This window comes from Lissotriton vulgaris, chromosome 6 (genome assembly GCF_964263255.1).
Source record: "Lissotriton vulgaris chromosome 6, aLisVul1.2, whole genome shotgun sequence".
Lineage (NCBI taxonomy): Eukaryota > Metazoa > Chordata > Amphibia > Caudata > Salamandridae > Lissotriton > Lissotriton vulgaris.
In genome coordinates this window covers 525587190-525602352 of record NC_141694.1, presented here as the reverse complement: position 1 = coordinate 525602352, position 15163 = coordinate 525587190, and positions in this window count along the sequence as shown.

Below are 15163 nucleotides of genomic sequence, written 5' to 3'. Positions count from 1 at the left end.
TACCCCGTTTGTGTGGGCCACACCTGTTTAAATATCGTAAGCCCCCTGAGATGTGTATATTGCCTTGTTTTCTACGGGAAAAGTGTAATAGACCAATACTTCCCTGCCCCTCCTTTGCTATAATGATTCAGAAAAGGGGGTGGTGATGAACAGAGTGTCTGAATTAAGCAGACCACTCTTACCCAGTCCGAAGATCAGGGCTTGATCCATCACCGTTTTTTAGCTCACTGCACCATCCCAGCTCAGAACCTGGCTACATGCAAATTAGTCTGTCCCTGGCCCAGTGCATCATGGGAACAGGGCAGACCAGACTACCAAGCCAATTCTTATACTGGGAAGGAAACAAGCTTCCGGGGACCGGTTTCTGGCATTTCAGCCGTCTTCGGCCCGGCTTGCTTGAATCCTGATGGTGCAATGAGCAAGGGACTCACATCTGAGTATACCCTTCCACGCTTATGGTGGACAAAATTATTCAGAAAAGGGGGTGGTGATGAACAGAGTGTTTGAATTAAGCAGACCACTCTTACCCAGTCCGAAGATCAGGGCTTGATCCATCACTGTTTTTTAGCTCACTGCACCATCCCAGCTCAGAACCCGGCTACATGCAAATTAGTCTGTCCCTGGCCCAGTGCATCATGGGAACAGTGCAGACCAGACTACCAAGCCAATTCTTATACTGGGAAAGAAACAAGCTTCCGGGGACCGGTTTCTGGCATTTCAGCCGTCTTCGGCCCGGCTTGCTTGAATCCTGATGGTGCAATGAGCAAGGGACTCACATCTGAGTATACCCTTCCACGCTTATGGTGGACAAAATGATTCAGAAAAGGGGGTGGTGATGAACAGAGTGTCTGAATTAAGCAGATCCCTCTTATCCAGTCGAAGATCAGGGCTTGATCCATCACCGTTTTTTAGCTCACTGCACCATCCCAGCTCTGTTCATCACCACCCCCTTTATGTATCCTCCTTTGCTATAGACTCATAGGAATATTGGAGCTTTTAGATGAATAGTTGACTTGTTTTACGCGTCAGGGTGGCGTTTCATGGGTAGAGCGTGGGTGGTTTCATGAATCCACCTATGCACTATTATGCAAACCCAAATTTACTAAAGGCAGTACTGGGTTTGCCAAAATGGTGTCCCTACCTGTGACAGGCATAATGAGGAGAAAGAGAAATATGCCTCTAAAGATTGTTTTTGTGCAAGAAGGTATTTATTCCTGCAGAAACACATCCTGCCCATAAAGCCAGCTCCTTTCCACCATGGTGCACAGGTGCCTGTATTGATGCTAAGCAGCACACAGTGCACCAGTGCTGTGAAAAAGCAGAAGTGCACCATATTCTAGTAGATATGGTTCATTTCTGCTCTCTCCCTTTCATTCAAGGCAGGATGGAAAGTTGCCTTGACGCGGCGAGTTGCTTGAAAGAATAGTACATGTGGCCCCGGTATCTTTCATTCAACATTACTGGTGGCCATGTCTGATGATATATGTTCTCAGCATTATGTTCAGTGGGCATTATACCGACATTCGGAATAGAGAGACTTCTTAGTGTGCCTGTAGCCCTTTTGCAATAGTTGGACACAATTTGTTTCAAACACTTTTTAACACAAATCCAGCCTTCCGGTGGTACCGCTTGCTGTGTTAAGAGGATTTTATTCAAAATCATAACATTTTCTGAATATCTCAGTTCTTAAGTCTTTCAAACAGTGGATAGTCTGGCTGAAGCTTCATGATTTTCTGTCACTGTCCAGAGTTTTGGACCATATGCTATTAGTGTAATGCCCCAGTGTTTTAGACCCTGACTAACAATGTGGCAGAAATAATTTGCTGCAGCTGAGGAGTTGACTGGGTATGGTAAAGCCCTCTGATTCTGAATTTATCAAAGGACAAATGGGTAATTGTATGCAGGAATGAATGTTAATCCACTTTTGTCTGCATGCATTTTAGTTTTCCTCACACTCCCCCCACCCCTTACTATATTTCTCCAGGTCTGACTTGAAATTTGAAGGAGTGTGGAGTTTCCACAGAATCTTTTATTCTAATCTCTGGTCAAACTCATGTTATGCCCCAAACTAAGAATCAGGATTTTAGTAATTGTGCTCAATTTGGTAAAATTCTACTTAGCAAGAGTGCTGGTGCTAACAGCACTGATATTGTCATTTGTCATTTGCCAATGGTAAGTGGGGGTGTACCATAATATTGATAATATTGAATCAAAAATATATTGGGAAACAAATATTGTGATGTCAAACAAATCATGGGACATAACACAGAAGGTAAGAATACCCTTTAAGGTACTCTATAACTTTTTTTAATATAGTTGAATACAATATTGTTTTCTTATTATTTTATTGTGTTTAATTAGTTGTTGTAAGTCAATATTATGTTAATGTTGTATGTGTAATTATTTTTGGTATAGTTTACTTCATTCTTGATGTAGCAATATATTAAATTATTTTTTTAAATTTTATGTTTAATGTATTTATTGGTGGAGTCTGGGGTTTCTATGGAGATACAGTGGAAAGGCCTTTTTAATACGTATTTTTATTTGTTTGTACCATTTTTCTTTAATTTGTTAATTTGGTTGCTAATTATGTCAACTATTCCATTTGTAAATTATTTCAGATATAATATAATATAAAAATGGTAATTCTTTATTGCACTTAGAATATGGTTAATTACACTATTGATTTAAAATACTGCTTAATTAAGTTTAATATGTTTTATATTAATTGACTGTATTACTTTTTGGACTAATTTCCTTTTAGTATTCTTTGTTAAATTACTGCACAGTGTCAATATTTTTCAAGTATTATTTTAATTTGTTTTGTGTGTGTTGAATTGTTGGGATAGAAGTTTGGGATGTGTTTTAATTAGAAATAATTTGTAATATTTTTAATAAGTAAATATTTCTAGCTTTTTTGTATTCTTTAATATGTTTATTCATTTCCATATATAATTATATTCAAACATTTTATATTGTAAAAAATAATGTATTGTTTATCTAATTTATACATTACTTTTATAAAATGTTTTATTAGAATATAATTTTCCAAATTTAGCAGTGTAAATAGTAAATTTAAACTCTCCAGTGTACTAGAATCTCCTTACTGTTGGTTATTTTCAAGTAGGAATATGCATTGGGTACTGAAAGGGAATTGTGACGAGTTAGGCTCTTTTCAAGTCGCTAAAGTATGTGGCGATTTTTATTAGTTATTGCTAGCTGCACTGAACTGCATTTTAATAATTAAATAGCTGGTTGCCCATAGCTCAATTGCACAATATTTTCGTTACACTGAATCTGCAGTTAAAAAGAGAACGAGAAAAAATGTTTTAATTTAATTTTAAGTTATTCCTTACCGCTGCTGGTTTCGCTTGTGCTATCCACTGCTGTGTTTAAGTGGTAGCCTAGCAACTTTATTTCTTGTGGGTAAACGAAGGTCGAAACTGATGTATTGGTGTAGGCGAGGGTTTCTGGGAGTCAGGCTTGGTCAGAAAACAGAGTGACACCATCTTGTGTCAGGTGTGCTCTAGTGCTCCTCATTTTAATCAGGTGGAGCCTTTCCACAGTATATAGATGGCTGCAATGCGAATGCACTGTTGGCATGCAGAAGGCATGTCTAAGGCAAGCCCGCCCGCATACCGTCCTCTACTAGTGCCAGCCTTTATGTTGGTTTGGCATCAGAAGGAGCGCTAAGTAGGACCTATTTATTGGAGAAGCTTAAATGTATGAGAGGGGTGACTCCAAGGGGCGAACTACCCTCCTGTTACATTGTGCGGGCCCCATCTCCTGTAGCAGTTGCAAGAATGGTCTCTTTTCCTTAAATCACCAGGTTATCTGTAGGGCAGAGGCATGAAAGAATTGTAGAGAATTGAAGGCAGCACTAATTAATGTGTGTTCCTTACATAAACATGCTCTAGATATTGTTGAACTGTTTAGTGATGCCAGCCTGAACATTTTATTCTTGACGGACACTTAGATGACGGAGCATTCCCTTCCTGACCTACAGTTAGCTATGCCAGAGACCTATGTAGACGTACATTTAGATAGGGTATGAAGTAGAGGTGGTGGGATAGCATTTGTTTATAAAAAGATTTACACTTGCAAAACTTTTAACATGGATGGGCTGATAAGAGTGAAAGCTCTGGGTTTTAACATCTCAGTGGACGGTCAACAATCCTTCTCTGGGGCATTAATATATTTCCCCCTAGGATATGCAGGAGACTTTCTGGCATCTATTGATCAAGCATTAGCCCCAAAATTTATTTTCTATGCAAATTTCACCATACTGGGTGGTTTTATTATACATTTGGATATGGCAGAGGATCCTTTAAATATGTGTCTAGTGGATACAATTGTCTCCTTTAACAATGATCCATCAGAAGAAAATTTACCAACAAATCTTCCGGTAACTCCTTAAAAAATGCAGTACCAGGGCTCGTTGGAGTCAAATATTGAAATTATCAAAAAACAGATAATGAAAGGACAGAAAGAGGGGCCCCTGTCCCAAACAGTGTATCTCCTGTGGTCTTCAAACACAAGCAAGACCTTTGGGCAGAAATTCTGACACCAGTATTTACTGAGGTAAGGAGCATACAAACTATTCCGGAGTCTTGGAAGGGGACGATTATATCTCCCATATTTCAAGGGGGGAATAGATCACTCCCGGGAAATTATCAGCTCATAGCATTGATGAATGCTGAGGCCAAATACTTCGCCGGAACTGTCCTGGAGGAGTTGACATCATGGTCCTCTAGCAACAACATAATTCTGTACAATAAGACTGGGTTTATAAAATCAACCAGCACAATCATGAATATCATGGCAATTTTTTTTACTCATAGATGTGGCCTGGGCATCAAAATTCCCTTTACATTTGTGTTTTATTGACTTTAAATCAGCCTCAGATTGTGTTGACAGGGGGAAATTATGGCGGAAACTAGCAAATTGAGGTATACCACAGAATCTTTAAATAATGCTTCATACTGATACAGGGGTTCAAGTTAAAATAGGAGCTGGCACACATCGCTCTCGAAAAAATTCAAATTACCCGAGGCCTAAAACAGGGCTCTGTTTTGTCACCAACCTTATTTTACCTTTTCTTGGCGGACATGACGCAAATGTTGCAATTATGCAACCCCCATCCCCCAAAACTAGGGGCAAATTCAATATCATCCTTTCTTTATGCAGATGATGTAGTATTGGTGAGTCGCATTCGGGTGGGCTTCCAAGGACTTCCTGATACAATGTCCACTTACTCGCAAACCAATGGACAACGTTAGGAAGACACAAGCACTGGCTTGGTTTATGGGTAAAGAGCGGTTGAAAAATACAGCTGAATACAAATATCTAGGAGTAATCATCGATAATAAATGAAACCTTTCTGCACAGAGGGAGGCAATCAAAAAGAAAAGTCTGGTTTTAGATGCAGCTTTCAAAAACTTGAAGAAAAAGGTAGCTGGACCGGTTTTGACCCCCCTACTGGAAGTTGTAAGAGCAAAATTCATTCCGACAAATTCAAATGGAAACAAGGGTTTAAGAGGGCAGGATGCAACCACGTTGGACAATGTAAACTCCCAAGTTTATAGGATTATATTCTCCTTGCCAAGTTACACCTCCCCGGCACAGCTAAGGCTTGAATTCGGACTAGTTAAGCAATCACTAGTCAGGCGGTGCTCATATATAACATGCTGGAACAAAATCAGGAAAGCTGAATTGAATCATATGCTGTTGGGTGAGTTACAACATCGTCATATATCACCTGGCAGAGAGTATCTGCAAAGTCCTCGAGCATACAGGTCTTGTCTAGCTTTGGGAAATGTCAATTGATCAACAGGCCTTTAAACGTTTAGCAAAGAAGTCTCTTAAAATCCAATCAGCAACAGAAGATAAAGTTACACTAGCCCAAAGGGGCCATGGGTGGATGACACTAAACAATTATAAGTCCATCTCACCACAAGATTACTTTGCCACCAGCTACCCAGTTTTTATTAAGCAGCAGGTCTTAAGATACCAGCTGGGGTTACTGCCAGCCAAAGAACACATGTCTCCCTGGCAACACAGTAACCTACCCGCCACTTGTCACCTTTGTGGGAGCTGCAAAGAGGATCTTTTGCATTTGGTTTGTTCCTGCAATACTGTAAGGGAAGAAAGAAAACAACCGTTAACAAAAGCTTTCAACCAAAGAGGAATACGAACAAGAAAACAGGCTATTTTAGCCTGCTTCGATCCATGGTACTCTAAACTAAATTGCTGCTTTGTCAAAGTTTCTTCTGAAAGTGGAGCAAAGACTTAAAGAACAAGAAAATCATTCAGTGTCTTTGACATAAGAAGCAATTAAACTGTTATACCAAACATTTAGAAGCAAATCAGAGTCCCCATAATATTACTAGGGTTAGAACTATTGACTCTAATTGAATCCCCCTAAGGACAACCAATACCTTCCTTGAATGTTTCTTTTCCCTAAATCACGACCTATGCTTGCCTCCTACCATTAGAAATATTTTGATACTATAGATTTTATATTCAAATTTTGCCTCATCATGAATTTCAATGGCCTACTAATATTAATTGGTAGGCCGTTAGGGTGAATTTCAATCTATTGGCATATATACGAATTGAAATGTTTCCGTGTACCAGCATTTTCAATTTTAGGTTGAAACCTCCCGATTTTTCTTTCAATCTGTTATATTTGCTAAACAAAAATTTTAATAAACGATTTTTAACTCACTATGTAAATATATATCCTGTATATTATTGCAAGGGTTTTAAGTAACCAAGCAATTGCTAAAATAAACTCAAATTCCTTTAATATAATAGGAGCAAACACAGGGCCCACACCATTGATGCAATAATATTGAATGAGGGCCACACCATTGATGCCATAATATTGAATGTGTCATTAAAACGGGAGCCCCCCAACCAGTGACATAGTCAGACCATTTTCATTTGACATTCTCTTGCCACTTTGACTAACTAAAAGCAGTTCCATATGCCAAATGAGAATATAAGCTGAATTAAGGTCATTCCAGCTGATTTAAGGAACACTTTGTCGGATTCCAAACCAGCTATTCCAGACTCTGCCATGGAGGGAGACACTGCTATTAGCACTTGGCTTAGGAGGAAGGTGTAGCCCCTATTACAGCGCATAAAACTGCGATTACCACCCATTTAGCTTGCTGGTTCTTGCAGGAGTTGGCCCATGAAAGGTCTGCGTGCAAGAAACTGGAAAGAGTCTGGCGTCAGTACTACTCAAAAACACATAAAGTTATTCATAGAACGGCCCTGAAAAATTACTATAAAAATCTCAAGAGGTCCCACAGCACCTTCTACATACAATGTATTAAAGAAGCAGAAAACGACAGTAAGGAGATTTCTAAAGTTGTGGCCAATTTACGGAATCTACATTTTCTTACCCTCTGCTGGAACCTAGCCAGAAGCTTTGTGATTGTCTTAGTGATTTTGTTAGGATAAAATCCTCAAAATCCAGCCAATTTAGGAGGGGCAAATTATACCCCCAGAGGATCTGGAATAACTGTGTTTTTGACCCTATTCTAAAATCTAAATTGACATCCTTCTAGGCTCCATCCGTGGAGGAAGTATCAACCTCCTTCAGGAAACTAGTTGACCATTCTACGCAGCGCCATAACGTAGCTCCACTTATCCGCTACTAGGCGTGGTTTTAATCATGACACCCATACTCATATAGACAAGTTATTTCTTGAGTTTAGGTAGCCATTTTTAAGTCTTTTTCACAGCACTGCATTTTTTCACACTTCATTCTGGGCACTATTTTGGCAGACTACGATGAGTTCCTTTCCCGCACTGACACATAGGCGGAGAATGGAATTGCTGCCCTCCCCAAATGATGATATGCCGCCAAGAGGGTGGTCTGATGGGACTTTTTCAGCCCACTGTAACCTTACACATCTACTCACACGGGTGTCCCGGCGCTTCCTACACTCCATCCAGTACAGCACACCATCAATCGACCTGGTCTCCTTTCCGTGTTTTTGTATTAATTATTGGGGCATAAGTTGATAGAAAAGAGCTAATATGTTGAAAAAGGATAATGCAGACCCTGAATCTCTGGTAAAATTTAGACCAGTCTCTTTGCTCCCTGCAGCTTCAAAGAATTTGGAAAGGTGAGTGAACAAACATCTTTTCTGACTTAGAACAGCCTGCTCCACCCCTCCTAATCAGGTTCAGAGTCCGCCACAGCACAGGGAGAATATTATTAGAGGTCTCTGAGTCCATTAAAACAAGAATGAACTCTAGCCTAATGTGGCCTTGGTGCTGTGTGACCTGCCAGCCACAATTGATACAGTAGATAATAATATTGTGCCACACAGATTACAACATCTGGGAATGACCGGTTTTGCCTTATGTTGGCTGGGCTCCTTGTCTGAAGGTTGTGAGCAGGTGGTTTGGATGCAACTGTCTTCCTAAAGAGCAGAAAAGCTGCAATTCGGGCACCACAAGACTCCTCCCTTAGTCTAACACCTTTCAACATTTATATGTCCCCTCTGGCATATTTGGTTGAATCATTTAACATCAAGGTCATCTCATATGAGAATTATAACCAGCTCCTGCTCATTTATAATGGGGATTCTATAATGGTAAAGAATACATTTGCAAGCAGTTTGGTAGCCTTTTTTGACTGGCTGAAGGCCAACAAATTACAATGCAACCCCAATAAAATGGAAATTCTGTTGTTTGGGCAGAATCCCCTCCCAGGGTGGGTGGGAGACTGGCCTAATACGATTCCCCCGCCCCCTCCTACTACAGTGGGCAGCAATTTGGTTGTTATGTTTGACTCCCATCTTTCATTCAATGCACAGGTATCAGTAGTTGTGAAAAAATGAGTCTGAAGAAGTTTTTTTCTGCTTCCACACGTTGCTCAAGTCACAGTTGCCAGGTCATTAATTCTATCAAGGTTAGACTGTGCCAATGCATTATACTTGGGCCTCCCAAAATATCAGATTCAACGGCTACAAGTTGTGCAGAATATGGACGTCTGCCTACTGTATAAAATACAGAAATATGCATCAATATCAGTAATCCAGGAGAGACTCCACTAGCTGTCAGGTTAGAAACATATAATGTACACAGCACTGACCCTGACGTATCAAACCTTTTACAATTAAGGGCCTGCATACCTGAACAAAAAATTCAGGAATATAGCCCTGGAAGACCACGGAGTTCTATCACTGCTGGTCTAACTGTGGTTCTCCGCTACAAAAGGCAAGGGAGGGGAGGTTCTTCCTTCACTGTTTAGGCAAAGGGTATATGGAATCATCTGCCTGAACAACTATGGGCTATCCCGGATGAAGTAAAATTAAAAAAGGAGTTGAAAACCCTCTTATTGAACATTAGTATAACAAGAGATCTGTGGTTCTCACCTGCTTCCTTGCTTTGAGGTATGTAAACAGCACCAGGACCCTCCTGTGGAGTAGCCGTGCACTATAGAAATTATCTTCTTTCATTCACCATACCCCTCTAAAGTCCGACATTTTCCCTTCTATTGTATTTGTTTGAGTGGGAATAGTAAATCAGACTCCTTCAACGTCCAACACTTTCCCTACTGTTGCTTACTTTGATGTGAAAATAGTGGATTTTTTAAAGATGTGTCAAGATACGATGTTAAAACTAATTTAATAGAATTTTTTTAATTTGTATTTTTATTTCCTTGGGGTAATATATTTTGTATTGTTTATTATTCTAGTTTCTTTCATAATTGTATTTATGTTTATACTATGTTTATTATTTTATGGATGTATTTTACAGTTTATTTGTATTTGTTGGTTGTGAGTTAAATATTTTAGTTGTATATTTGTTGTATTATATGTATTTTTATTGCAATATATTTTAAGCAAATATATTTTTTAACTTATTATTAAACAGATGATATACTTATTTTTAATGATAATGATCTTATATAATGATAACAATAATTTGATGTTCTACATTTTTGTAGTCAATATTTTGTCTTTTACATATAAAATATGCAAAGTCACTATTTTCATCCTCAATGTTTTAGGTGATTTTTTAGTATTTTGATATTTTTGGCTTTGATATTTTGTCATACAACTGTCGGTGTAAAAGTTATTAGATTAAGAGATTTTAGGTATTTGTATTAAATGGTTGTTTGCCTTTACAAACATCATATCTTTTCACATAGTTGTTATATGTAAATATGATTTGCTATTTGGAACTGATATTCAGTAATATTATGTTTTAAAATAGTGGAGAAATATGTACCAATCAAGAATATGTAACAATAGAGTTTCTATTGAACAATCACACATATTAGGAAGGTCAATGTAGCCAATAACTGTGTGATTTATTAATGACTGGGAATCTGACTTTGATAGGGGAACTTCACAACAACCGAAATGGGCCATAAATGATTAAAGCCAACCTATCATAATATCATTTGAATGCACTGAAAAATGTCCATAGCTTAGCAGAGACAGCATTGAAGTGGTTCAGTTTAACTAACTTGTCTTTCCTCCCAACTCTGTTTAGACAACACAAACTGCCAATTACCTGGAAACTTTAAAGGGCATTGATTTAACATGGATATATACATCAATCTGTATTTGCTGAGTATTTCTTCATATCAATGCCAGTCATGTATTCAAGCTTTATCACAATGAAATGATACGTGCAATGCAGTTAAACATGCATGTAGTGATACGTTTCTAATGAGCACATTGTTAACATATCATGATTGCTGTTTACTAATCTTGTGAGCTTTCTCAGCGCCGTTTGACACTATTGATCAGCAGAAGCTACTAGAGATTCATAGGCATAGGTGGTGTAGTACGGAGATGAAGTGCTTTCTTTCTGACTAACTGAAGAAACGTTATTAGGAATATGATCCATATATCCACATATGTATCTTAGCTCTGGCACTATTGAATCTCTGCATGAACCACTTAGAAATAATATTGATGACAAAGGGGTGATCATTCATCAAGAAAATGATAACCAGCAGTTTTGACAAACTCTGCAATTCACGATGTAACATCATGTAAATTGTGTACATAACAAAAATATAAAACAGGATGTCCTAACGCTTAGCCATTGAAAAAACAATGTGCGTCCTCATCAATCACAGTCACGCAAAAAATAAGGAGTGAGTGACCAAACTTCTCTGTGACAAATTCCCTGCAGCTGTTGCAACTGTCATAACATCTTTCGAAATGTACGCAACTATGGTTCCTAGGACTTATCATGCAGAATACAATGCTAACCTTGCACTAGCGATACTACAAACAATCAAACAACTCAAACCATCTCTTCAGCCTAATATTTCCAGACCAGTGGTCCAATCCCTGCTGCTTTCAACAAGTGACTTTGGTAAGTCTGTATTTGATGTTTTGCCTTTCTCCCATCTAATCTGCATCATAGCAGTGCTCCATTCTGCTGCAAAAATATCTCTGTAGAAAATGTAAACACATCTCCTCTGTCCTCAATGATAACTTTCTTTGACTGCCACTTGAGACCAAAATAAAATACAAGTTGGCATGCATCACATACAAGGACTATGCCTCAACAAATCTGCTTAATTATTAATATTTTTATTATTATTACTTTATTCGGTTTATACAACCATCAAAGTATACATCCAACAAACTACAACAATTAAAAATTATAACTACACAGAACATACATTGCGTTATTGTTTAGCATTCCATAGTCCCTGAGGCTAATGACTGTAAACAGGCAATAGTGCAGAACAAATAGCGCTTTTAAGGACCTTCCACAGCACTACAATTAAATATTAAGATCGTATCCTATGACAAATGTCAATGACAATGAGAGGTACACAATATCAAAATACTAGACGAGGACAGTTAAAATGATAGAATTAAAAAGAAAAACCATGTACCTACACACAGTGTAAACAATGATACTTAAAAACAGCCCTCATATAGGGTCATACCACGGAATAAAGTGACCAGTGCTTCTAAATTGGTGCAACTAGTGAAACCAGCAATAACCATTCACTAACAGTAGAACACAACCCCATTGAAAAAAAACGCCTTTACCATAGGACCCTTGCATTAAAGACTGCTTTCAGGAAGATTAGTTAATTTCTCGTAATTGGGTATGTAAAAAGAGAGAACCATAAATCATTACACTTCATTTGTTTAATTGCTCTTTGTTTGTGCCAGACTGCCTCTAAAAATTTACTAACAGCCAAAACGGTTCTAAGAGATGTATCGGTCTTTAAAATCCTAAGAGCTACCTGTTAACGAGAAACCCCTCTTTCACGACATATGGGAATAATCCACTTACGGTGAGCGGAAGAATAATCTGGACAAAAAAAAGGGTAAATGTGGTTCATTTTCATCACACCTTGGGACAAACCATGGTTACCTGTTCCTTACTCCACTTATAGGTGAATGATCTTAAAGGGAGTGTCCCCAGGCGAAAAAGTAAAAACAGGCTCTTAGTTAAAAAGGAGGGTATAAAATTTAAATATTCCGCAAAAAGGGGCAGGAAACCTGTTGGTCAAAGATCCAACAGGGCTTCTATTTGTCAGTTCTTCATTAATGTAAGACCAATAAGTAGCTTTCAATAAATCTGTGTCTGCTTTTTTATTTTAGTAGGATCAGCCCAAAATCTGAGGAGTCCTAGTTTCCACATCTAGGTGAACACATGTTTTATCCAGGGGAGCAGTATAGCTCCTTGTAGCTTAAGAACTTCATCCAATGAGTCCCTGTAATCAGCAAGCTCTGGAGTACTCCAGAGATGGACCCAGTAAACTAGTATTTTTAGCACATCCACACCAGTTACTCTTTTTAGTCCCAGTTCAAGATACAGAGGAATGAGGGGTGAACTGGGTGGGAGGTAGTGTAATTTTCTGGCAAAGTTGTTCTTCGCCAGTGGCAGGGGTTGGCATTTGATCTATTCTCCATTAGCATCCTACTTCTGTTCCTCCACTTAACACTTTCCATAAAACGTACGCCTAGGTAGTCAAAATGATCAACCCTATCAAGTTCCTCATTTTCAACCCATATGGCTGCTTTTCCTTTCTCAACCCCTTTCCCCAATACCATAAATTAGGTCTTGTTAACATTTAATTCAAGACCCCCTACATTGCAAAAGTCTACAAATGTATTACCAGGAGTCTGCAGATCCATGGGTGACTTTGAAATAAGTAGGGAATCATTAACAAATAATACGATTGGGTCCTTCCTATTGTTCAGCATCAGGGAATCGTTGACACAGTTTTCTAAAACTTTGGCTACATCATTTAGATACAGGGGGGAAAAGTGTAGGTGCAGGAACGCTTCCTTGGCGAACTCCACGTTCGATCGGGATGCATTCCGTTAGTTCACCATTTGGACCCCAACGGACCTGTGCAAAGTTGGTTTCATGCAGTTTACTTAGGAGATATACAAGATTACTGGGAACTCCTATATCAAGTAGGATTTGCCGTAACTTATCCCATGGAATGAGATCAAAGGCAGTTCTAAGATCTATAAAAGCTACATAAAGCCTTTCTTGTTTTAAAAGGATGGGTTTCCAGTATAATACTGAAAATATAAAAATCTGGTCAATAGCTCTAACTTTTGCCCTAAAGCCAGCTTGGCATGGAAACATTATTTTATTGGCCTCCATCCAGTCAATCAATGTATTCAATATTTGTCAGCTAAATAGTTTATAGGCATTATCTATCAGGCTTAATGGCAAATAGTTAGCTGGGTTGCTAGCTTCTCCCTAACTATGGCTATGATCTCAGCCCCCCTCCAGGATTCAGGTACTTCTCCCCCAACCAAGATAGCATTTGTTAACAAGTTGATATAAGTTGTCCCAATTTGAGGCTCAGTTTTATAGAGGTAATCCAGAATTTGATCCGGTCCTTGCACCTTAGCTAAGTTAAGTGAATTTATTGCACTAGCTGTTTCTTCGGGGCTACATTTGCATTGTAAGATGTAATAGTGCTGAACCAGTCCTACTTCTGACTCTGCTAAAATCATTATTCTCTTTTGTGGAATAAAGAGTGGAAAAGTGAGCCACCCATATTTCAAGGACAATATTAAAATAGGGGGGCTTCACACTTCCACGTTTGCTAATCGCTACAAATTTCCAGAAGGTTCTACTATCCTTAACTTTGCTAGCGGCAACAAAATCCTGTCAGAACTGTCCCCCCAGTCTCATTTAGCCTGTCTCAATCGGGATTTATAAGTGTTTCTAGCTATACAAATTAATTTTAGGTCTACCCCCTCAATAATTGGCAGCCTCAACTAACTCTTTTCTATTTTACATAAAATGTCAAACCATGCTATTGGTGGCAGTCACCTCTTTGTAGAAGATCTTTTGCAACTCACTAAATAGCTGGTTATGCACAGTTATAATAGGAACACTAGCTGCCTCTAATCCCTCATATTGTTCTAAGGAGGCATCAGACTGCTTATATAGCTCTGAATATAGTTTTTGATTTGTCAGCTCTTTAAGAAATTTAACAGAGCAACGGTTGTTTGTTACAGCTGGGAAAGGAACAACCGTTAGCAACCCTTGAATCCCTTGCTCCAGGGTCTCACCAAGGAATGACACCTCAAGAAAATTGTGGTCATTATCAGACCTTGCTTTAACTTCCATATCGGCCAACAGTGGCCACATTCTCACAAAGTCTTTTGACAGGTACACCTGTGAATCTACCTGCAGTGGGTAATGTAATATGCCAACCTCTATCATTCATTCACGACAACTCTGACCGACTGACACTGCCTTTACCATCCTGTGATAGGTACGCAGTACATATGTGTTGGATATTGTAATTTCAGGAATTAACAATAACTGCGTAGTACTATGCTTTTCAATGGTTTAAAAATTCCTTCTGCAACAACATGGCCTTTACCATCATGTGATAGGTACGCCCTGTGAATCTGAATTTGCCTTCTTATAATTACTTCGGAATAACTATATGTACACTGTAATGAACACAGACCTTGAGTCTGTTTACCTTGTAACTCCGACTAACCACAAAGAATGCGTGGTATATTTGACACTCAATTTGGCTTTTACCAAGTATCAAATAGTATAATTGTGACCGACTCTTTACCTATACTATACCAACAGTTTAGAATTTTAATCATTGATCAGTAAATTCAGATGGCCAGTATTCTGGTAATCCTAGACCAATATAGTC